The sequence below is a fragment of the Phocoena sinus genome, chromosome 6 (genome assembly GCF_008692025.1).
Source record: "Phocoena sinus isolate mPhoSin1 chromosome 6, mPhoSin1.pri, whole genome shotgun sequence".
In the NCBI taxonomy this organism is placed as follows: Eukaryota; Metazoa; Chordata; class Mammalia; order Artiodactyla; family Phocoenidae; genus Phocoena; species Phocoena sinus.
The window spans coordinates 62,472,332-62,496,209 of record NC_045768.1 but is presented as its reverse complement, the minus strand read 5'-3'; the positions used below and the strand labels follow the sequence as shown (position 1 = coordinate 62,496,209).

General features: G+C 36.6%; 1 long non-coding RNA gene across 1 annotated transcript in view; it reads left to right on the top strand.

Annotated features, from left to right (window-relative positions):
* Positions 1 to 23,878, top strand: part of LOC116754941 — a 93,809-nt gene that overhangs the window by 22,599 nt on the left and 47,332 nt on the right. Inside the window, exon 2 of the long non-coding RNA XR_004350219.1 lies at positions 10,983 to 11,141. This is a non-coding gene — a long non-coding RNA (uncharacterized LOC116754941). The remainder of the gene's footprint in view (positions 1 to 10,982; positions 11,142 to 23,878) is intronic.

The window sequence follows — 23,878 nt, the reverse complement described above, 5'->3', positions numbered from 1 at the left end:
TCCCCTGTGTCTGGCCTTTCTTAAGAGGAAATACAACTTGCTGTGTAGAGAACAATAGAAAACATCTGGAGAGAACAACCAGAATGGTTAAAACAAAATCTTAAAGCTATACTTTTCAAAAATGGATTAATGCGGTACTTGTCAAAATTTGCTGGTATATATGTATTCACCCGTATTGAGAAGAAAATAATCTCATAGACCCCGGGAATTAAACTTTGATTTCTACTATGTTACCTGAATAAAATGTAAACCTGTGATTTATCATTTTCATGTAGCTGAATCCTCAAGACTGACAGAAAAATAATATATTGTATTTATTATTCTGAAACAACCTTTTATTAAAAAAAAAATCTCAAGCAATTGTTTCTGAGAAATAGCTGAGAACTTAATTTAGCCGATTCAAAAATAACTCAATCAAATTATTTATTAACCAATAATTCATGCTTAAACATAACCTGAAATCCTCCCTCCTTTGTTCCCCTACTGTGTTCCAAGAAGATTTCAGGTCAGGATTCTTATGCCTTCTGGTGGGTAGTGTTTCTCTGCCAAGATTCTATCTGTTAAAGAATTTCTGCCTTATTGTATTGTTCTTCCAAAATAACTAAGAACTATCACTATGGGAAGGTTGAGGGCAGGTTTGAGCTGGAAAAAGAGGTACATTAAAAATATTCCCCACATTTCTTCGATATAGAAATAGTATTTACTCTGCTACACAAAAACTTCAGAAAATATACTCTTAATCTACCTTTCACCATCATCATCATCTATCATTGTATCTATGTATCTGTATCTATGCTTGCTTTATAAGTGGTGTTTGGAAGAAATCCAATGTTTCAAAAGATTTATTTGATATTTTGAATTATATTGGATTCTTTCAATTTTATAGGCATACTTAAGCTTTCTATCTTTATTCATTTTTATCAGACAATTCAATAATTTCTGTTAGTAAATCATGTTAATATTATTTATTTTTATTACTAATAAATTATTGTTTAGTATATATTTCACTCAAAAATTCCATTTTTATTTTATATGCAAAATTAAATGGTATCAACAGCTATTTAGATTTATCTCAGATGTTGAACTGAAACATTACCAACCACAAGCTGGTTCAGTTGACTCCTGTGTCTCCTTAACATTCCTTTATGGGTTTTATAAACGTTACCTCAGTTTCTGGCACTACAAGATGCTCTAGGGTCATCTTGTATATTAACTGCTCCAGTCCTAGAATCAAACACTTCTCCCAGAAGTTCCTTTTATTGGAGCATAGTATTAGAAACCAAGTTATGGGCACTAGGGTGCTCATTATTATAGAAGTATTGTTTCTTCTAGGCAATGTCAGCTGCTAGAACAAGGAAATAATATGTGCATATCTTAACCCATGTATATATATCTATATATAAATATTTCTATATGTGTCCATCTGTAAGTTAATCATGAATTCATACCAATGTCTTTGATTCTAATCCATTATCACAGCGATAATTCTATCCTCCTCTTGATAGAACCTCCCACTCCAACAGTAAGAAACCTGGCTCCAACCACCTGCCATTTATTCACTTAATTGTTCAGTTCCACTATACATTTATAGTAGTTTCAGAATGAGAAGCAACCTTATCAACTCAGAGTACGGTGCCTACACACTGCTCCTTTTGCATTTAAAATTAGAAACTCTACTCATTTCCAGAGTTACTTAGGTAAGCTTCTTTCCCCCTGCCTCCTTCAGTGAGGTTGTTTCACACATTTGTAATAGTTAAATCTTTTGCCACATGTTACTTTAGATCCTGTGATCCCCCCGACCTCCAATATAAGTGAGTCTTCCAATCCATGAATAGACTATCTCTCCATTTATCAATTGGAGAGTCTTGGATTTCTTTCATCAATATTGTATAGTTTTCTGCATGCATATTCTGTGCACATTTTGTTAGAGTTGTACCTATTTCATTATTTTGGTTCTATTATAAATGATATTTAAAAATTTCAAATCTCAGTTTTTCATTATTGATTGTTATGAACTGAATGTTTGTGTCCTCGAAAATTCATGTATTAAAGCCTCAACGCCCATGGAGACCTTATTTGGAGATAGAACTTCTATGGAGAAAATTAATGTTACATGAGGTCATAAGGTCTGAGTCTTGATCCAGCAGAATTAGTGTCCTTATGAGAAGAGACACTAGAGAATTCTCTCTCTCTCTCTCTCTCTCTCTCTCTCTCTCACCTGAGGTTAAACTAAGAAGGCAGTCGTCTGCAAGGCAGAAATTGATCTCTTGTCAGAACTTGGCTCTGTTTGCATCCTTATCTCAGATTTCCAGTCTCCTTAACTGTGAGAAATAAGTTTCTGTTGTTTAAGCCACCCAGTCAATGGTATTTTCTTATGGCAGCCCAAGCTGACCAAAACACTGGTGTATAGGTAAAAAATTAACTTTTGTATACTGATCTTGTATCCTGAGACCTTGCTAAATTCACCTAATAGTTCCAGGATTTTTTTTTTTGTAAATCCTTAGGGATTTTCTGTGTATTCAAGCATGCCATTTGCAAATAAATACAGTTTCATTTCTCCATTTTCAAACTGTAGGCTCGATTTCTTTTTCATAGTTATTGCACTAGCTAGGATTTCAGTATATTGTCCACATAAAAATGAGAGCAGACATCTTTATCTTGTTCCTGATCTCAGGGGGAAAACATCCAGTTTCTCACTGTTAAGTATGATGTTAGCTATAGGGGTTTTTTCTGTAGATGTCCTTCATCAAGTTGAGAGAGTTCTCTTACATTCCTAGTTGACTGAAAGTTTTTTTTATCACAAACAGGTGTTGAGGTTTTTCAAGTGGTTACAACCTCAATTGATATAATCAGTGAGTTTTCTTCTTTAGCTGGTTGATGTGATGGTTCTCACTGAGTGATCCTCATGTAAAACCAGCCTTGCATACCTGTGATAAACATACTTGTGATGTGGAATTCTTCCCATACATTGTGGGTTTGAATTTGCTAATACTCTATGGAGGATTTTTGCGTCTGTTATTCACAAGAGATATTGGTCTATAGTTTCTTTTCTTGTAATTTCTCTATCTGATTTTAATATTAGGGTAATGCTACCCTAGAATATCTTCTTGGAGAATTGATGTGTTTTTCACTATGTTTATGCTTTTGTCCCTGATAATCTTCTTCTTCTGAAGTCTGCTTTGTGTGAACTTACTAAAGCTACTCCAGTTTTCCTTTGAATGAGTTAGAACGTATTCCTTCTGTTTCTAATTTCTAAAAGAAATTACAGAAAATTGTTATTATTTCTTCCTTGAATATTTGGTAGAATCCATCAATGAAACAATCTGGGCTTGTTGTGTTTTATTAGGAAGGTTATACATTGTTAATACAATTTATTTAATAAATTATGGTTATGGCTATCTATTTTTTGTGTGACTTTTTGGTAGTTTCTGACTTTCAGGTAATTGGTCCACTTCATGTAAGTTATCATATTGGTGGGCATTTAGTTCATCCTTATCCAGATTTCTGTTAATGATATATAACTCAATTCCACTGTGGCCTAGAATTGATTTACCAGAATGTTCCATGGAAGCTTGGGAAAGGATGGATATTTTGCTGTTGTTGCATGCTGTTGATGGATGTAATATTGTATAAATATCAGTTCAATTTTTTTTTTTCTTGGCTTTACTGTGCAGCTTGTGGGATCTTGTTCCCTGGCCAGGGATTGAACCCTCACCCTCCATAGTGAAAGTGCCGAGTCCTAACCAATGGACCGCCAAGGAATTCCCAGTTCAATCTTTTTTTTTTTTTTTTTTTTTTTTTTTTGGTACGCGGGCCCCTCCCTTTTGTGGCCTCTCCTGTTGCGGAGCACAGGCTTCGGACGCGCAGGCTCAGCGGCCATGGCTCACGGGCCCAGCCGCTCCGCGGCATGTGGGATCTTCCCGGACCGGGGCACAAACCCGCGTCGCCTGCATCGGCAGGCGGACTCTGAACCACTGCGCCACCAGGGAAGCCCCCAGTTCAGTCATTTTTGATAAAGCTGTTCAGGTCATCTATATCTTTGATTTCTTTCTGTTTGATTTATCAATTAACTCACAAAGGGGTGTAATCAAGTATAAGAGTGGATTTGTCTCTTTCTTCCCTTGCATTTCTGTCAGTTTTGACTCATATTTTGTTGCTCTGTTTTTAGATGCATACACACTTAGGATTATTATGTCTTCTTAGAAAGTTGACACATTTATCATTAATTAATGCTCCTTTTATCCCTGGTAATCTTCCTGTTTCTGAAGTCAGCTTTATGTGAACTTAATATAGCCACTCCAGCTTTCTTTTGATTAGTGTTACTGTGGTGTATCCTTCTCCATCCCTTCACTTGTAACATATTTGAGCATTTATACTTAAAACTGGTTTATTTTAGTTAACATATAGTTGTAATTTAAAAAATCTATTCTAACAATATCTGGCTTTAATTGCTATGTTTGCGTTATTCACATTTAAATTGATTATTGATATAGTTAATACCCACCATGTCTTTCTGTTTTCTATTTGTTTCATTTGTTTTCCTGGTATCTTTTTTCACCCTTTTTTTCTGCTGTATCTGGTTCTAACTGAGATTTTTATATGATTCCATTCTATCTCAATCTTAACATAACAATTTAACTTATTTTTAATTTGTTTAGAAGTTGCCTTAGAGTTAACAATACACATTTTAAACTATTGGAAATCCAACTTCAAATATAATATTATATGTGAAATGCAGATGCCTTATAACAGAATTTCCAATTCCTACCTCATACCATTTGCGACATTGCTTCATTATTTTTACTTATACATATACTTTAATCATTCAACTGTTATTACTTTTAACAAATAGTTCTTTTAATTCCGTAAGAATGATAAACTTAATATATATATATATATATTTCCCTCATTTATTCCTTTCTGGTACTCTCCTTTTTCTTTTTTTTTCCATGTAGATTTAAGTTTCTGACCTGTATCATTTTTTCATGCCTGAAGAACTTTATTTAACATTTCTTACAACATCTGCTGACAATAAATTTGCTCAGTATTTTTTGTCTGACAATTCTCCTTTACTTTTGAAGGATAATTTCACTGGATACAGAATTCAAGTTTTGCAGTTTTTTCTTTCAGTCCTTTAAATGTTTTGCTTTATTTTCTTTGTGCTTGAATGGTTTTTGAATAGAAGTCTGCTGTAATTATTATATTTGTTCCTCCATAGATAAGGTGTTTTTCTCTCTGTCTTCTTTCAAGAATTTTCCCTTTGTCTTTGGTATTTTACAGTTTTAATATGACATACGTAGGTGTGAGATTAAAAAGAAACTTTTTAGTATTTATCCTGAGTGGTACTCTCTGAACTCCTAAATCTGTGGTTTGATGTCCTTAATTTTAGGCTCTTGGGTATTTCATGATGATTCCTCTTCCTCTTTCCCTGCCAGAACTCTGAGGGAATTTTTTCAAATCTTCAGTGAGAAGCTGGTGGGTGTCCTAAAGTTAAACCCCACGACAGTATGGTGGCCTTTGGGTATTATGATCCACAGGAGTTTCTCACTCTCATTCTAATTCATATTCAGCCTCCAACAATTCATTGAACTTACTATTTAAATGTTCCTGTCCTTTTCTGGTCCAGTGGTTTCTACTCCAGACTTACATATTTTGGCTGTGATTATCTGAATGCACGCGTGTCTCTAGATTTTGCGTTGGCAGTTTGGCCTGAAACCTTAGTTCTTTGATATGTCTCAAAACGTTGCATTTCATTTTGTCCGCTTGTCAGGATAGGAGTGATATCTTCCAATGTCTGAACTGAACAGGAAGTCTTCTGCTTATAATTGTTCATATTTACTTTGCAGAAAGATATTGTTAGACCATTTTGCAATTGTTAGCTAACAGGCTTTATGTCCCAAAAGACTTTTTAAAAATAAATAATTCATAATACATTAATAAAAAATTGAAGTTGCACAACTATGTCTTTAGTATCCATCAATTCAAAAAATCCACTTCAAGGTAGAAAGTTCTATTTATCTTTCATTTTGTCTGTAACAATTCTTATGTAAAAACAATAATTTTCAATCATTATTTTTTGTGACGAGCAGATTAATACAAGATTTTGAAGCTATAGAAGCAAACATACGTGGGTTAGGGCCATATTAAGAAAAATTAACATTTAAGGTATATTAATGGTAAATTAGTATCTAGTTTTCAAATATTTTCATATAAAACTTATTTCTTATCAAATTAATTTTCCATAGTTTATAGTACCTTTGTAATCAATAGAATTTCTATTAAAGAAATTTGAAATAGCAGCCAAACATCCTGTAATTTAGCTACTCATTTAAAGAGGAATTATCTTGAACTGATAGAATCTTCAAGTTTTAATGTTAATCAAAAAAGTATTAGAGGGCTTCCCTGGTGGCGCAGTGGCTGGGAGTCGGCCTGCCGATGCAGGGGACGCGGGTTCGTGCCCCGGTCCGGGGGGGATCCCGCGTGCCGCGGAGCGGCTGGGCCCGTGAGCCATGGCCGCTGGGCCTGCGCATCTGGAGCCTGTGCTCCGCACCGGGAGAGGCCACAACAGTGAGAGGCCCGCGTACCACCAAAAAAAAAAAAAAAAAAAAAAAAAAAGTATTAGAGGAGTGGGCAGGAAAGAACTGTTTCAGTTATCTTCCTCTGTTTTTAGAACAGTTTCTTAGTTAAAGATCTCCAGTTTTACTTAGGTTTGAAAGAAAAAGTAGAGCAGTGGAAGTTTAAGTATATTATAGCCCGAGGGAATTTGGATATGGAATAATTTAAGTAGTAAACTCATTTCTTTCCCAGCTCCTAAGGAGATGTTGAATGGATTTTCAGTGGAAGCTTCATAACACTGCACAGTGGGGAATCAGTTTTCATCCAAATTCAAGGGAGAAAATGACTCTGATCCCAAAGAGGTTAAAATGCCCTTCCCTTTACATTACAGAGAGAAAAAATATATTATTAATGAGTGAAAAGGGATTGTGGAAGAGACAATAAAGTTGTAAAACCACATAGAAGTACAAGACGACTGCGTGAGAGCATGCAGTTGAGAGAGCATATGATTAATTTCTAATATATAAGAATTTATTGTTTATTCTGTATAATCGAATCACTATTATTAAAGAAGTGGCTATACTTGAGCTGACTGTATCATGACTACTATATTAAACAAACAAGCCAAGTAAGGTTAAGAACCTGTTGGTAAGTAGTCCTGTAATCTTTTATTTGTTTAAGAGGAAAATGTGCCCATTTGAACCTTCAAACACATTTTTTAAAACCCTATCTTCTTAAGTAATCAAAAAGTCCATTTTCCATAGTTGAATATGACTACAGTCAACAAAGCTAAAATTATCTTGTCTAAGCATAACATACAGATGAATTATCAAACAGGTCATAGATGTAGAAACAGTGGAAATGGGTCAAAGTAGAAAATGTGTTCTCTAAAATAAATGCAAACATTAAACCTTTGCTGATATTTGAAGAAAGAAAACAATGTGTCCTCTCATGAGTTAACATGTCCCTGTTTCCTGTGAAGTACACAATCTGAGAAGAACTTAGAGAAAATGGCACAATCCATTTAACCATATTAATTTTAAATTTAAAATTATTTTGCAAAGAAATTTTAAAATATTTCAGTGACAGCTGAGATGTATCCATGAGTATCCATAGAATAATTCAGTACTCCTAGGTAAATTGTGTTCAGATGTCTTATTTTGCTGTGAACTATATCTGATCATTATAAAACTCCGGCACTTTAAATTACTTTCTCAAAATATAAGCGTTGTATACCCAAATGGCAATAGTCAAATACTGGGTATTTGAAAACAGTTGTTTGCTATACATACTCAACTACCCTATTTAACCTGACATTTTTGAGAAGTTGAGTATTTATGATATTGAGTTAGCTGTATTATCATTATCCAGTCATAAATATAATATCAGTAATTTACTTGATACTGATATTACACACTAAACATACTCAAGACTACACCAGCAGCTAACAAGATTATGGCCCTTATGCTATTTAGATTGATATTTAGTTTACATATAGACTTTTGATGAAATCAAAATAGGCCGTGAGCAATTTACATTAAGTAAATTTTTGTCTTTTTTAAATGAAAATCTAGTTAGAAACTAAGTAACTGGCATCAAGAGGAGACCAATAATTTGCATTGTGAATCTTCACAAATAAATGAACTTTTGACTGCATTTACTGGGATTAAACTTTCCTAGGCTAATTTAGCACACACTTTTATTAGACAAGATGACTGAATGAGGATTAAGATGGAGAGTGGAAATTCTAGAGCGTGACCAACGCTGTCAGAGGGTCAGGACCGTTAGCTGTTTTCATATAAACTAAAATGCCGTGCACACACTTCTTAATAACATGTTTAGCTTAGGCCCCACCTACACCAAGATTTTGTTTCCAAAGTGTCTGCTCCTCTGTGTCCAGAGAGGAACACTCAGGAGAGAAAAACCCAGTTTATGTTTCCCTCTGCCAATCACTACTCAGGATTCTTTTTTTTAATAAATAAAGATTGTAAATGTTTAAGGTGTTCAACATGGTGTTTTGACGTAAATATACAGAGTGACATGATTACTGTAGTCAAGCTAATTAGTATATCCATCTCCTGAGATCCATTCTCTAAGCAGATTATTAGGATACAATACATTAGTACTAACTGTAGTCACATGCTTCACATTAGATCTCTAGGATTAATTCATCCTACATAACTACAACTTGCACACTTTGCCCACCCTCTTTCCATTTCCCCCAGCTCCTTGCCTCGGGTACCTGACTCTTAAACTAGCAAATACTCTGTTCAAAGTGTGCTATACTGCATTTCATTGAAGTAAAGATGATTTTGATTATAAAGGTATATCTTTATCGGCGTTCTACTAAGAAGAAAAAAAACCTGGCCATGAAACTATGACGCAATATTTTCTTCTCAATTTGAATTTTATATTATTCTTTTGGCCAGAGCCCAAGACATACATTTATATTATTTCTCATTTTTGTATACACATGAAACAGGAAATATAAATTAAGGAATTAGTTAAGGTCTTTATAAAGCTTCATAACAATCATATCAAACTCTTGTTTTCTACCCAGAGTGATTCAGGTTCACGGTTTTTCACATAGCGTTGTCATCTGCACCATCGTGAGTTACTGAAGCAACGTTTTCAGAGTAGTGCTCCCTGTTGTCTCTAGAATTTTATTCTAAGTCATCAATATTCCTTCGGTAAATTTTAATACTGGCACTTTTCTTTTTTGATTGTGTGTCACATAAATTAACCCTTTAAAGTGAACAATTCAGTTATATTTGGCACCTCCGCAATGTTGTATAACCATTACCCCTATCTAATTTCAAAATATTTTCATCACTCCCCCAAACAAAACTTGTATCCATTAAGCAGTGACTCCTCATTTCCCCCCTGGCCTCCCTAGTCCCTGGTACCCACCACCCTGCTTTCTGTTTCTATGGATTTACCTATTCTGGATATTTCATATAAATGGAATCAGGTAATATATGATGTTTTGTGTCTGTTGTCTTTAACTTCACATAATGTTTTTGAGTTTTATCAAGATTGTAGCATGCATTAAGACATTCCTTTTTATGGCTGACTGATATTATATTGTATGCATATTGCCTAATTTACTTATCTGTTTATCAGTTAAATATTTAGGTTGTTGCTACCTTTGACTGTTGTGAGTGATTCTGCTATTATCATGCATTTTCAAGGTTTTTTTTTTTGAGTGTCTTTATTTCTTTGGGATATATGTCTAGGATTCGAATTACTGGGTCATTTGATAATTCTTTGGTTAACTTCATAATGAACCACCGAACTAGTTTCCACATGTATAGACAACACATTATTAAAATCATGGCACAATATATTATGGAATATTTAAAAACAATACCCTGGAATTATAATCCTTCTTCAAATCATTCTTAAGAGATCTCTTTACTGAAAATTCAGAGTTGTCCGTCATACAATCAGATGTACTTGTCAAGTTTTCACATGTATAAGTAAAGACAACTATATCGTTACTGCCAACTCACCATCAATTAAGAAATGTTAAATTGGGCATAAAAACATAAAAAATTAGAACTTTTAAACATCATCCTTCATTCAAATGTATTTAAGAGATGTTTTTGCTTACTTAGGAATTTAAAATAAACAATGCTTAGTAATTACAACTGCAAAAAACATTAAAAAAAATTTACAAAATGTTATCTCAGGCAAGGTAAATTTCACTGCATCCTTTACCACTTAATGAAAAAATAGTTTTTGTATACAATATGTTTATTTCATTGTGTCTCTTTTAAATTTTAGTATGTATTTTAAACATAACGTATACATGTAGGTATGGAATTTTATCTTCTCTACTTATTTATTTTTCTAATGGTACATTTCTAGAAGGAATGCCAAGTTGACAGGGACCTAATAAGACAGGGCAGATCCAAGTTCTGGTAGTTCTAGATCTTTAAAACTCTGAATGGTTCTTTTTTTTTTTTTTTTTTGCGGTACGCGGGCCTCTCCCTGTTGTGGCCTCTCCCGTTGCGGAGCACAGGCTCCGGACGCGCAGGCTCAGCGGCCATGGCTCACGGGCCCAGCTGCTCCGCGGCGTGTAGGATCTTCCCAGACCGGGGCACAAACCCGTGTCCCCTGCATCGGCAGGCGGACTGTCAACCACAGCGCCACCAGGGAAGCCTGGATGGTTCTTTTTAAGAATAATAAGAAATTATAATTAAAAATTAGGTACAAATGTTAATGTTTATCTAGAATTAAGAAGAAAACACACACAATTCCAAATTTTAGAATCTGTTGATTGCCACAAGCATCAGAAACTCCTAGGAACTTGGGAGGGATCCACATGAGAGATCTTGAAGTTTGAACTTCCTTGGCTTCTCAGAAAATCCACCCATATATTATGCACTGTGGGTAACTAATCATTTTCTTCTATGTATTTGCAGGCAAGAAAAAAAAAATGGACTGAACCCCAGAAACATGACAAATGCTTTGAAAATGGCTTTGGACTAAAAGAGTCTCCGTGTGTTTCATAATGGAATCATTTTGCTTATGAAAAATGCCTGTGAGGATGTCATAGAATGCTGCTGCTGGAAGATTCAAAGGTATCTAATCTAATATTCTTACTTTATAGTTGAAGAAAATGAGTGACAGAGATGTGAACTGACTTGTACAATATCATAATTCTAGCTAAAAGAAGACCAGAAGGCGACTATTGCCCAATTTCAGTACACTTATTTTTCTAATGTTGAACAAATAACTCTAGAATTACCCAAACTTTTAGTACTACTGAATTCTGTAACTTGATGCAATTAGGGAGACATAGTTAGGGAAGAAGATGATGGAGGAAAACAAAGGAAACCAGGAGCCAATGCGCATTTACTATGTGTTAGTAACTGTGCTTTGTTCTTTATAATATAGCCTCATATTTAATAATCACAAAATTGCTGTCCTCATTTTACAGGTAAGGACACTGAAACTCAAAGATGATATCTAACTTGATTTAGTTTTCTTTCTACTGCAAGTTACCTTGTAAAAACAAGGGGCCCTATGTACTTTCTACCTCTACATCCTTTCTTGAGCTTTCATACATCTTTTTTACCTGTCAAATGATTACTTATCCTTTGAACATAAGATTAACTCTCATAGATTCTTCCCAAACATACCATGGGAATGCGTCAGTGTATTCACGTACAAAGAGCTCCCATAAAGACACCATGTGACAAGTAGTATATCAGTGTTAGAACAAGGTTGCTTAAGAGAGCATCAAAGGGATAAATCTTTCCAGGATGGTCTGTCCTGAGAAAGCATCAGAGAAGCCATTGCACTGAACTATATTTTGAGGGATAAAAAGACATACTACTCCAAGCAAACCATGTGAAGTTTGAAAAGTACATCCTAACTTGGCTAAAGCAAAAGGCTTTCATTGAAAAGTGTTGCAAAGGAATGCTGATGAACTGGTTAGAACCTGTATACCCAGAGGTATTGCTTATTGATGCAAGCAATTTGTGTCTCAATTAATAGCTAATGGAAACATGCTGGAGATTTTTATTATGGTAACATTAACAAAGAAATAGCTTTCAGAAGATCATCCTCAATATATAGAATGAATATGAGGAGAGAAAAACGATGGCAGAAGGCAAGTGAGAAAGTTATTAAAAGCAAGGTGTGAGCAACTAGAAATGGAAGTGACATATATCCTATTTATAAAATCAAACTTAACATTAGCTTTTGTGAAGGCGGAATCATGCTTCTTTCTTTGTGTTACCTACCTTATTTTTGTCTCAGTTCTACAAATACAGAAACTGCTCCATTAGAGCTCGAGTGACAGTTTATTTTCTAAATCTCTTGCTTCTCACTAGTACATCACTCTCTCCTTCTGATCTGACCTCTAATCCCCCAGTCAATAGAGCATGAGACAGTGACAAGTTCCTTTGACTCTTCAGTCAATAAGTAGGTGGCTTAGCAAAGATTAATAATGATCATCATTCTTTGTAAGTGTGACATTGTCATTCAGACATCTGAGAAGATGGATAATTAGACCATATTCAAAGTAGTGAAACATGTATGAGTTTCATAAAAATAATAAGATAGAAAGAACTTTTTGATTGTGCTCAAATACTTGTATGCTATGTAAAATACAACCTGTGAGCAATGAATCCAAGTACTTGTACTTTTATTTATTTTTCCCTCTATCTACTTATCGGCAAAACCAAAATAAGACAAATGTAATATTTTCCAGATATTATGTTAATGTGGAAATAGGTGATTTATGTTTTGGTACATTATGAAGACTTATAGGGATTTCAGCCTGTTTTACAATGTTTAAATAATAAAAGCAATCTATATTTCTAATACTTGGATTGATATATGCCAAGATTCTCTAAGTTTCCACCATTTAAGAAGAAATCTATTGGAGAGATCATAAAGAGAACAGTTATTCAGCCACATCCTGCAATCTTAGAAGGAAGGTAGGGTAAATGGAGTAAATTAAAACTGGCAGAAAATTATGTATTGAGCATCCTAACATAGACTCTGTCTCTGAGAAAGGATCTCGGGGTTTTTGAAGATTTGGGCTGGGAGACCTGTTGTGTGGTTTTCTAGGCTTGAGCCCTGTTTGTTGCAAGAGGTAACAGTTTGAGAGGGCAATGCAGATGCTTAGAGAAGAAGTTATTTCTCAAAGTTTTGCTAAAGAACACTCACTTTAGAATCTAATCAGGAGCTTCCTAAAGGGGTAGCATCAGAGAAGACATTTCATTGACTGCATTTTGAGAACTCACAATATAAAGAGATACAATTCCAAGTAAACTCTGAGACCCATTGAATTAGAATCTCTGGTAGGAGAATGTCAAATCTGCATGATTAACAGTAATTTTCACGCACTTGAGTACTTGAACAATGGTCTCCAAACTTTTGCTCATATTACTCTTAAAAGAAATTTGAAAACCTACATTCCTCCACATTTAAGGTTTTCTTCAAAAAATTTAACAATTATTTTTGTGATTTGAACGTTTAAGATCTACCCTCAGAAAACTGCAAGTGTATGGTGCAGTAACTATAGTGAGCCCATGGATGTGCTAATTAACTTAATTGTGATTATCATTTCACAGTATATACATCTATCAAGTCATCATGTCGTACAGCTTCAATAATTATTAGTATATGGGCAAACATGCCTCAAATACACTCCCAATCAGTTTTCCCAATTGTGTGAATTTTAAAGCAAACTCAAGACATCATACTATTTCATATACATACACACTAGCATATTCATCTCTAAAAAGTAAAAACTCTTTTAAAACGTACCACAATTCATTCCAAAACATTAAAAATAACTATAATTCCTTAATATAATTAAATATCAGGTCCTTGTTAAAATTTTTCTGCTTGTCACATAAATGCATGTATGTGTTTTAAATGTATAGAAATAGGATCCTAATGAAATCCACGCAGTATATTTAGTTGATACAACAATGAATTTTCTTTCAGTCAGTAGCATTGCTGTTGAGTAGAACTTTCTGTGATAATAGAAAACTTTTGTATTTGTGGTCTTCATTTGTGGCTATTGTGCCCTTGAAATGTGCTAATGTGAATGAGGACATGAATTTTTTATTTAATTTTTATGAATTTAAATTTAAATAGCCACATATAGAAAGTGGCTACAGTATTGGAAAGTGAAGATCAAATAAATGACTCTCCATCTCTGTTTTGTCTTTTACTTACAATTTATCTGTTAAAAATAATCAGACTTTTTGTTTAATCAGTATCCCATAGTCTGGATTCTATTGACTACATCCTTGAAATCATATTGAACATCTTCCTCTGCTCATATATTTTCTGTAAATTAGTACTCGGATCTAGAAGTTTGATCAGTTTAAGGTTGATTTTTGGCAAGAATATGCTGTAGTTACTTGCTATTTTTCCATCAGGAGGTCTCTATGTCTAATTGCTTCCGTTTTGTGATTGTTGCCTAAATCCATGATTTCACCAGTGGTTACAAATGGTGATATTCTAATTCATCCTTTCTTTTCATTAAGACCAGGATACTCTTCTAAAGAGACATCCCATTCTCATTTAAATACTTATCCAGAAATATGATTTGCACAGTAAGGCAAAACAGATTCTTGATTCTTAACCTTCTTTCCAGTTTTCAAAATAATGACTGGTTTCTTTAGAACCCTATATTGTTAGTCAATTATTGTTATTATTCTCTTTAATACCATTATGAGCTCATGAATTTAAATAAATGTGATGTATCTCAATCCATTGCAATTCTTCTTCTTGATAATCAAGCTTTTCTATCTTTGAGTCAGTGGGACAGTCTTCAAGTTGTTTCCTGATCACTTACATGACCCTAGGGGTCTTTGAAAACATTTTCTGCTTCATTACTTGATAAGATGAACCCAGGGTCATCTAGTGTATTTCTTGGCGTAGAACTAGAATCAGTCATATCCGAGAAGCCATGGATTTATTTAGTTAAAAAGAATTTTAGAGACCACAACTTGGTCGCTAGGTTGGCCACTTTCTTTCTTATTAAAAGCTAATAAAAAAAGATTTTTAAAATGCCATTATGAGTTCATATCAATACTTCCCAAAAAATTCAGTATTCTAGGATTTTTCCTTAACCTCTTTGAACTTATATCTCTCTACCCCTTGTCCAACACAGAAAATCCTAATTCTTAAATGATATCAATATAAAGTAGTCCTGTTCTTTACCCCACAATACATGCATAATCTTTTCTGGATGGAAAAATGAAGTAATGTGTAAAGTACTGGATTTTCAATAAAAGAAAATTTTTACAGAGTAATATTGACTGTGTTAAAAAACTAAATTCTACTAAGTAAATTAAATGAAAGACTTTTATAGGCAGAAGGGAGTGGGAATAAGGAAGTTATACTAGGCAAAAATGTGAATTGGTTATGGCAAGGTCACTTTCCTTTAGGGAATGGCAGGGATTTATCTGGTGGATTACCTAGCTGTTGCTGATCAGGTGATTCCTTATTGACTGGCTTAAGATTCTATTTATGGGAGAGGCAGAATTGTAATTAAGTCTCCATTTGGTCATGTAGGGCTTAGCATAAGTGACTCCATTCTGGGCCTGTTGTCTTGTTTATTACAACTGTAAAAAGCATTCTTTTAATACTACTTTTTACCATGAAATCCATGCTTTTTTTTTTAGTCCAGATATATGTGTGCACTTAACCCATTAGAATAATCTAGACCCTCAGCCAAGTGTAGGAAAGAAAACATTTTTCCTTCTTCCCTTCTAAGTTGTTTGGCAGCCTAATAATAAAATGGACATAAGACAGATCAATGGGAGAAAGAAAACATTGAATTACCTACTTAGCGGAGACCCACAAAAACATGAGACTTTAAGGTAGTCAGGCAACTGAGGCTTATATACCTAAGTGAAGCAGAAGGTGGTAGGGGTCTGGTGTCTCAAAGGGGAGGGAAATAATTCACAGGAAAATGAGAGAGTAAATGTTTGGTAAACAGATGCTTGCCAGGTCATGCAGATAAATCTTTCCTGTATAAAAAGTTATGTCTGGTAATAGCTCTCTTCCTCATACAGGCCTTCCGGGTACAGGTTTTTTCCTATTTAAATTCTTCTTTGGCAGTTAAGGGAGAACTGCCTGATTCAGATTTTCCTGAATCTTATGGTTCTTAATTGTCGTCACCTAAAAATAATCTATGTGCCAAAGAGGTACGTATAAGCATGGCACAGTCTGCTGCCCCTCAGTAGAACGTAAACCTTTTGTGATAAAACACGAGTTGGAATTTATATTCATGAAAATTAAACTATAGAGCATAATTTATCTAACAAACACAAAGTGCTTGGGGTCTAATTTAGGAAATTTAGAAAGAAGGGTCATACCTTGCTTAGATTTAATATGGATCAATGGCTCTTTTTTGATCTGATATATTTAAAATATATTTTTCAGATGAATAGTATGAATATTTATAAAATAGAGTGAAATTTAAGTTTACCTATTTGGAAATAATATATGTACACAATAATCAGAACTTCAGGTCTTTGTATATTTTTTTTTCAAAATGAGAGGAGTGAAAACAATTTTCAATCTCACTTATAATAGAGGTAGAATTAATAAAAGCAGAGGTGAGGTGGCCCTGTTCTGTTACACCTGTATTTTAGTCTACAGCACAACACACTATTTCTGAATTAGATTTTAAAATGCAATAATAGATTTTAAAATTGTGTTTTACCTACAAATTGGCACTTGCCATCCACCTCAACAAGGATCAAATTATGAGCTGCTGCAGCTTCTGAGCATCAACACCCCCAAAGGAGTTCAGGGTGGAGATCTGGAATGAGGCCCTCTGTGCTCTGGGAAAAACTGGCAGAACAGGTCTTCAGATAGTTATTTTCAGGAGAATATGAGCCCAATTCTTGCATTTCCTCATATCTAGAAAAACACTAAAATCCTTCATGGTGATGTCTGCTCCTCACGACTAGCAGTGACCTTCAGGAGACTAGCAGAAATCTCTGCAAAAAATACGTGCTCGACTGCATGTACTCCCTCTTCACCAAAATCACATATATACTGACCTTCCCCACCTACCTCTTTGGAGCAGTTTCTTAGAGCTATCTGAGAAGCTGTCTCTTGGGTTATAATCCTCATTTTGCCCCAAATAAAACTTAACTCATAACTCTCACATTGTGCATTTTTTTTCAGTTGACATGTGTTTCTAGTTATCAGTGGTTCGCAATCCTCAAAAAGGTACGTTAGCATCGCTTATGGAGGTGTAGGGGAGGAAAAACAATTTTCTTTTCACACTTCTCAGTTCTTGGCTTAGAACCCCTGTAATAAGGGACAGATTAACAGGAGAAAAACAGACAGAAGTTTAATAACATATATATATTTCCTATATATATATGGAAGATACCCAGAGAAACTAATTCCCATAAACGGCCCAAGCCATTACCGTAACGTAAATACCTTCTTAAGCTAAAGACAAAAGAAAGCTGTTGAAGTGTGTGGAGCCATTTGGGGGAAGTTATCAGGCAAAGCACAGTAAATAAGGGAATAGTTGTTATGCAGATTTGTCTTGCCTACTCCACCTGGTAAGAGTTTCTAGTGATTTAGTGGTCCTCCTCCTCAGGGTACAAAAAGAAAGACACCCTGACAAGTGGAGGTTTCCCTTGCAAATGTAAATGTCTCTTGCAAAAAGATACCATCTACTAGAGGGTCTCCTGTGTCTGCTGTTTCTTAAAAAAAAAATTTAGGGCTTCCCTGGTGGCGCAGTGGTTGAGAGTCCGCCTGCCGATGCAGGGGACACGGATTCGTGCCCCGGTCCGGGAAGATCCCACATGGGCCCGTGAGCCATGGCTGCTGAGCCTGCATGTCCAGAGCCGGGAGAGGCCACAACAGTGAGAGGCCCGCGTACCACAAAAAAATAAATTTTTTTAAAAAGTAATGACCTGCCTCAAAGAGGCATTTTTAGGGGTGGCAAATTCTGCTCTCCTTCAGAGGTCCCCTGTGTGACAATTCTGATTACTCTGATTAGAGAGATTTGGAGTTCCACTCAGCCTTTTAAACCACGGGCAATCTGATACCTATCCTAAATAGAGAATTCCAAAAGAATTTACACTGTTTTAGAATATGAGGTTTTCTTGTTATTGTATTTTTAAAAGGAAACAAATATATGGTTAGATGGAAACAAACAAACCTGCCCTAATGAACTACTTCTAATCTGTATGCTGAAAAAAATTAATGCATGACTATTCTAAATACTCTAAAATAAAAATACTGAATGCATGTAGATTGCATTTGAAAGTAGAGGTAAGCTCTTCTTAGAAAATTCGATTTCCTATTACCTGTAGGAAATATACGCAGTACTAATGGAAACGAATAGCAGATCATTTTCACTGGTACTAAAAAATGATTCAGGAACAAATGGAATTCATACAACTACTTTGCTTTCCATGGAGAGACAGAGAGACGGATAGAGAGAGATGACAGAGAAATGGCAGAGAGAGAGAGAAGGGGGCCTGGTTTCTCATTTTTTTGGATTTCTGTTATTAACTGTGTACACTTTTACGTTTCTTATATGTTCATTTTGATCATTTTATCATTATGAAATGTTCTTTACCACTGGTTGTGATATTATGACTTATAATAAGAAATATATATTTGGTCTTCGTCCCATTTCTGGCATAAACATCCCCAAACAGTGATAAGAGCAAGGAGCATCTTTTGTTATATTTGGTTTATCTTCAGTTCCGGATATTGCTTCAGAGCTATAAAGTGAAATGGGTGTCTTGTTATTCATAAAAAGCCTCTTTCAACCCCAACTGAGTTTATGTTAATGAGGTGACTTTTAGAAGTCCCCTGAAGTTGGGGGGTTGGTTTCCAGGGGATCCAGCCATGTGATTAGAAGGTTGGAACTTTCTGCCCCACCCCTTGTTCCTCCTTGGAGGGGAGAGGGGCTGGAGATTGAGTTCAGTCACCAATGGCCAAGGATTTAATCAATTGTGCCTATGTAATAAAGCTTCCATTAAAAATTCCAAAATGGAGACGGTTCACAGAGCTTCCATGTTGACAGAGATTCATCTGTTCCAAGAGATCATGGAAGCTGCACCCCTTTCCCCACACTTTGCCTTATTCATTGTAAGGTCTGATCTTAACAAACGGCACCACGAAACAGAGGAAAGCTTCAAGTGAGCTTTATTAGGGAGCGCTCCCGGGCGAGGTTCACTGGTCCGAGAGAAAGGGGGCCAGAGAAGTCGCGCCCGGGCGAGGGTTGGACAAGATTTTATAGGGGAAGGAGGGAAAGGGGTGTGGTGAATCTGGGAGGGCACAGGGTATTCCTTATTTGGTGGTCTCTTCAGGTATCCTGGGGGACGTTGGTCCCGCCCCTCGAAAGGCGGGAAGGCTGGGCCCGGGGTTCAAAGTCCCCAGGTCAGTTCCTGGAACTGGGTGGTCCGGAATGTCTCCAGGGCAGTTCCTGGAACTGGGTGGTCCGGAGAGTTTCGGTCTGATATGAATCTGACTGTGTTCCCCTGCCTCGGGCCAGTCGGCCTTACATTCATCTCTTTCATCTGGCTGTTGCTGCTGTTGACTTAAAAAAAATGCACGTGAGAGTTGCGAGTTAAGTTTTACTTGGGGCAAAATGAGGGCTGCAGCCTGGGAGACAGCATCCCAGATAGCTCTGAAAAGCTGCTCCAAAGAGGTTCGGGGGGAGGCCAGTATACATGTGATTTTGGTGAAGAGGGAGTCCATGCAGTCGAGCACATATTTTTTGCACAGGTTTCTGCTAGTCTCCTGAAGGTCACTGCTAGTCAAGAGGAGTAGACGTCACCATGAAGGATTTTAGTGTTTTTCTAGATATGAGGAGATACAAGAACTGTGCTCATAAAATCGGCTCCTGAAAAGAGTTCTGTGAGCACCTCTAACAAAATAATTGAACGCAAGGCAGGGGTCCTGGGGCTGGTTGGTCAGAGGCACAGGTGATAGTCTGGGCTTGTGATTGTCATCCAAAGGAGGTAGGGTACATTTTGTAGGATGGAGCCCTTAAGCTGTGGGATATGATGCTATCTCTGGGTACATAATGTCAGAACTGAGTTGAATTGTAGGACACCCAGCTGGTGTCTGGAGAATTGCTTGGTGGTGTGTGGGAAAAACTTCTCCCCTGCCCCCCTCCCATTGGAAATCAGGTCCCAGATCCCTTTTATGGGGAATATGTTCTTTATCCCCAAATCTTTTCTGCCAGATATTTATACTGTCACTCCAGCTTTCTTATGATCGGTTTTTGCATGTCATTTCTTTTTGTTTAACTTTTAACCTATATATAGACACAGTACTCCTGAGTCATGCTTTTATCCATTTTGATTATCTCTGTCTAGGATTTGGCTTGTAAAAGCAATGTTAGTTGACTGTAAATATCAGCATGGATGGATTTAAGTATACCTCCTCACTGCTTATATTCTGTTGTCTTAAATGTTCTTTGTTGATTGTATTCTTACTTTTGCCACAAACTGTGGCAGTAGTACTGGCAACGCTGGTGGTAAAAGAATTTACCAAGTCAGAAGCAAGGGTAGAAAGCAAGATTTATTGAGTACATTGCAAGGGAGCAGCAGGTGAGACCAAGAGGGGGTCTGCACAGGAGGAGAGAAACTGGGCTTCTTTTCTGGTCCCCTCTGTTCACCATTGGGTTAATGGTGGTTAAGGCTGGGTGTGTCGTAGCTCAATCTTCCTGGAATGCCAACTGCTTGTGATTGCTGGTAATTTTCCATTGGGGGAGGGTGTGATGGTCTTATCTTGAAATGACCTCCGCAGTCTAAGATGGCTGTTCTCTTGCTAAGCTCCACAACTTTCCTGCCTTCTTTTGAATTGACTATACTTTAGTATGCTATTTCATCTTAACTGTTTATCCTAATATTCTAATTCATCATCCCTCTTTAGTTTTCCTTTTCGGTACTTGCATTCATGTGTATATCATGCAAATTGATCTAGATTTTCCATAGGCAAACTGATTTTAAGGGTACAAAAAAAAAAAAAAAAAGGGCTCCAATAATTATGAAATAAGTGCTCAGGAGATAAAAGCATTATGTCCAAATCTATTTCCATAGACTGTGTATGATATATTTTAAATACTTTTTTACTAGAAGTGACTAACATTTAAATTGAGTTTTGCTTGCTGTTTTTTTTTTTTTTGTCGTTGTTTTTAGCTTTCATTTATTTATTTATTTATTTATTTATTTTGGCCTCTCGGCATGTGGTATCTTAGTTCCCTGACCAGGGATCAAACCTGTGCCCCCTGCAGTGGAGGCATGGAGTCTTAACCACTGGACCACCAGGGAAGTCCCTTGCTTGCTGTTTTGATATAAAATCTTTTAGTACTTCTTTACAGTAACAATACATTTTAATTAAGAAATTTACTTGACATAGCTTTTAAATAAGCTAAAATACTATTTTACTAAAACAAGTAATGGATTACTGGTTTATTCTAACATCATCACATTTTATCTAATGGAATTCATATGCTCTATTGACATAGCTTTATGTCTCCTAACCCAAGAGTAAGAAAAGCTGTGGGTTGTGAAAAGAGTCAGATACAGAAAATACTTAGCAATTGGAGCAATTCTATACCTAGAGAAAGAGAGCTAAGATAATCAATTTATTCTTTGATACTTAAGAAATTTTATACTAGACATGAAAGATGTCTGAGTCTGGCAAAGATAAAATGAGAAATTTTAACAAACTAAAAATGAAAACAACATACCAAATTTATGAAACAAATATGAATTTCACTACAACACTTGAAAGGCAAGAAATATTATATTTCTTTAATGCTCAAAATCATGTCAAATCTGGTTCCAAACACAAATCAATAAAATAAACCATGATTTTAAATGTCAGACATTAATGGTGGCTTTTCTGATAGCCGAAGGATATTCAATGTTCCCAGGCTCTTATGGTTCTAGAAAAATGAGGAAGGGACCAGGGTTGTTGCCCTCAGTACTTCTGTTTCTTCTGCAATACAATTATATGGCTGAATGCCATATGTTTCAGCCTGTATTGGATGGAAATTCTCACCATGGTTTGGACATGTCTGTCCTCCGCTACCACCATATTGGGTCATGGAGACTTCACTGTGCGGGGAAGTTTGTAGGTTTAGATGTCAGTTTTACCAGGTATCAGAAACCTAGTCCCATTCGGTGTCTCCAGTTCTGTCTACCACCCAGAGAAACTTGCAACTCCATTCCCTTTCCCTTTCTCATTCTCAAAGAAACTACCTAGAATTAAAATCCTCTCTTTTTATTTCTCAAAGCCTGCACCTTTATTCCTTTCCTTCTCACCAAGTCCACTTAATTACTCTAAGAGCCTAAGCTTTGGGAAATGAAGCCGGATTAACTCTTCGAGAAGTAAATAAAACCTCTATCTTCAAAATGGTAAACCCTATCTCCCCTCTTCAGGGGGTATCTGACATTCTTTCATGACTAGGCTACAGCTGAGAAAACAGTTAATTTCATAACTGGCAATTCCGCTACACTAACATTTTAAATATATTGCTCTTCTTTACATACTTATTTCTGTAGCAAAGGCTGTGTTTCTGGCTATGTAAGTGGAATTTTAAATTACAATGCAATATTATATAACTATAGACATCATAAAAATTCATAGTGAAAGGTACAGTATTACTTCAGGTGAAGAATCTCCAAATCACATGTTTGTAAAGTGTTAAACCTAGCGCTCTTCAAAATCCACACACACAAAAACTAAAACAAGGTAGTTGTGAGGTTAATTCCAGTGAAAAACGTGCAAGTGCACATACTCATCCTAATGCCTCTCAATCAGTGCACTTCTCTTTAACTCACTGTGAGATAAAATGAAGCACACTCGGTGGCAGAGTCAAGATGGCGGATTAGGAGGACGCGGATTTCACATCTCCTCACAGCTAGGGCACCTACCAAGCCCTGGTGGGGGACCACGGACACCTAAGGGGACGGGAGGAACCCCCAGCGACCGAGTAGGATGTGGGGCATGGGGGAAGTGAAGGAGGAGGAGAAGTGGAGGCGGGACAGGACTGGCACCACTGAGGGGCTGCTGGGGGAGGGGAAGGGATCCCATGCCCGAAGGGGGAAATTGGGGGACCATTGGGAGGGCAGAGGATCAAAAGGGAGTGTGGCCAGGTTTCCCCTGCCCACTTGGGCCCCCGGAAGCCTGCTGAGATCCTGGGTCTGATCCTCTGCCCACCGAGGCCCCCTCCAGCTGCCCGGGTCCTGAGGGAATGGGAGGGAGAGAAAGGGGAACAAAAGTAAAGGTTGGAGCTCAAGGAACTGCAACCCTGAGGAGTGGCTGGGGGAGGGGAGGAGTTCCTACACCCAGTGGAACCCACACATGGTTAGGAGTCCAGCAGGGATGGGGGAGACGATTGGGGAGTGCGCAGGAACAGAAGGGAATGCAGCCAGCGCTTTCCCTGTCCACTTAGGCACCAGGGAAGCTATTGGGCTCCCAGGCCTAATCCTCTGCCCTCAGAGCACCTCCTGCTGCACAGAGCCCAAGCCCTGCCCCTACACCCCCATCCAGGGACCTACCACTAGACTCAGAGACCCCCTGTGAAACCCATTCCAATGCATGGGGCTTAACCCCACCCACACATCCTGACACAGGGCTTGGTCCCCCTGCTGCCCCCCCCTTTTTTTTTTCTGTTGTGGTTTTATTTTACCTTGCTGTAGTTGTTTGAGTTATATTTTTATTTTTCCTAATATATTTTATATATTTTTTATTTTTCAAATTTTATTTTGATTTTTATTCTTTGATATTGTACTGCTCCTTTTTTCTTTCTTTTTTTTTTTTTTCTTTTTTTTTTTTTTTG